This window comes from Tenrec ecaudatus, chromosome 8 (assembly GCF_050624435.1).
Source record: "Tenrec ecaudatus isolate mTenEca1 chromosome 8, mTenEca1.hap1, whole genome shotgun sequence".
Classification (NCBI taxonomy): Eukaryota; Metazoa; Chordata; class Mammalia; order Afrosoricida; family Tenrecidae; genus Tenrec; species Tenrec ecaudatus.
Genome location: NC_134537.1, coordinates 111,264,129 through 111,265,801, shown reverse-complemented (window position 1 = coordinate 111,265,801; position 1,673 = coordinate 111,264,129). Strand labels below are relative to the sequence as shown.

General features: G+C 43.3%; 1 non-coding gene across 1 annotated transcript; it reads left to right on the top strand.

Moving 5' to 3' along the window:
* The first annotated feature begins 209 nt into the window (after window positions 1-209).
* On the top strand, window positions 210-344 carry LOC142455858 (small nucleolar RNA SNORA42/SNORA80 family). The gene has a single exon (XR_012785972.1). It is a non-coding gene; the product is annotated as a small nucleolar RNA SNORA42/SNORA80 family (small nucleolar RNA).
* The last annotated feature ends 1,329 nt before the right edge of the window (window positions 345-1,673 follow it).

Below are 1,673 nucleotides of genomic sequence, written 5' to 3'. Positions count from 1 at the left end.
CTAGGACACAAAGAGGGATGAGGTGTTATTCTGTCTTGAGAGGTTCGCAGCCTAGTAGGAAGACTAATTTGAGGATAGGTCCTTAGTTTTTCTGTAAATTAAATCCAGGAAAGGTAAATCTATTGAGAGAATCCCTGGATTAGAGTATGGCAGGGAAAGTTGATGAGGGGCCATGGGGAGTTAATAGCAATGAGAATGAAGAAATCAGCGCATGGGTTTGGATTTGTGGCAGATCCGATCCTGTGGGCCCCTCACAGTGTCCCAGGCCAAAGCAAAACTGTCACCCCGAAGCATTGCCTGGCTTTACCCGATGGGCTTAAGGCACTGAAGCAGGTTGCACAGTGGGAAAAAGAATGAAGAAAATATTCTAAAAGAGATTGTGGTGATGGCCGTACAACTCTTCTTGATGTCATTGAACTATTGAATTGTATGATATGTGAATTACATGCCAATAAAACTGTTGTGGGAAAAAAAGTTAGACCTTCAAATACTACGTAGAGAAAGAAATGCAGTCAGAAGTGGGAGGGAATCATTCTGTTGAGAGTGACCAGGGAGACTCATCCGTGGAGTTGACCTTCCTCAGGGATCTCAGAGCATGGCTAACATCTGTCAAGGAGAAGATGAAAGATGGTCAAGAAAAAGGAACAGATCCTGAAAGCAAAAGGTCCAAATCAAAAAGGGCGGAAAACAGCCCATGTTTAGGGTTGTGCTCCTGTCCTCCTCCCACCCCACCCTCCCAGTCCCTTACAGGTACACTCTCCATCCTCAACTCCAGTCTATTTAGTAGGTTTCCAAAGGGAATCTTTTCACAACCATTTCAGAAAACCGCTTCTCTGCCCTGTCCTTTATTTGACACTGTACGTTCCACAGGGAGGAGCAGGACCTGTCCAGAGGAACAGGTCCCTGAGAACAGCATACTCAGAGGAAAGAAGATGCCTCCCCCTTGGCGATCCGTGAGGGTGACCCGTGTGTGCAGAGAACTGCCCAGGAGTCATGTGCTGGAACTGACTCAAGGGCAATTGAATTGTGATTGTCACTTTGGGTGTAAATGGGATTCCAGAGTGACTAGAGTTTCTGGTTGCTTATCTGTAGGTTGGAACGGCCACTGTGGTGGCGTGAAATTACTTAAAAACAACTCTTCTGTCCACTTGTCTATAGCTTCCACCAGATGATTGGGTGGGATTATGCAAATAAGATGTAGAGGATTCTAATTGGAGGACCGATCAGTTTTGCAATTCCTCTGTGTATAAGAGAAGCCACATGAGCATTGCAGGTTCAAATAAAGGACAGCCACTGTAATGTCGTGATAGTTTAGAAGACTCTTTATTCGGTTATAACCAGACTGCTAGACTCTGAAAGAGACTCTTTGCCGTCCTGCAGTAGACATTTTGATCCATCTTTAAAGGCAAAATTCACATATCATTTGTCTAGGACATAAGCAAGCATGGAGAGAAGCAGAAAGCAAAATTAATGTTATTCTTTAGAGTTAGCGTTAGAGGGTTCAGTATTGATCACAACATCCTAGTCAATAAAATAAAAGTAGTAATATCCTGGTTACAACATCAAAAAGAACAATATTATTAATTACAACCTTTCTGGTCTAGAGAACATATGAGTACATTCTAAAATCAATCACTAGTGAGACTTTCTGAGATGGGAGGGGAAAGGAGGAA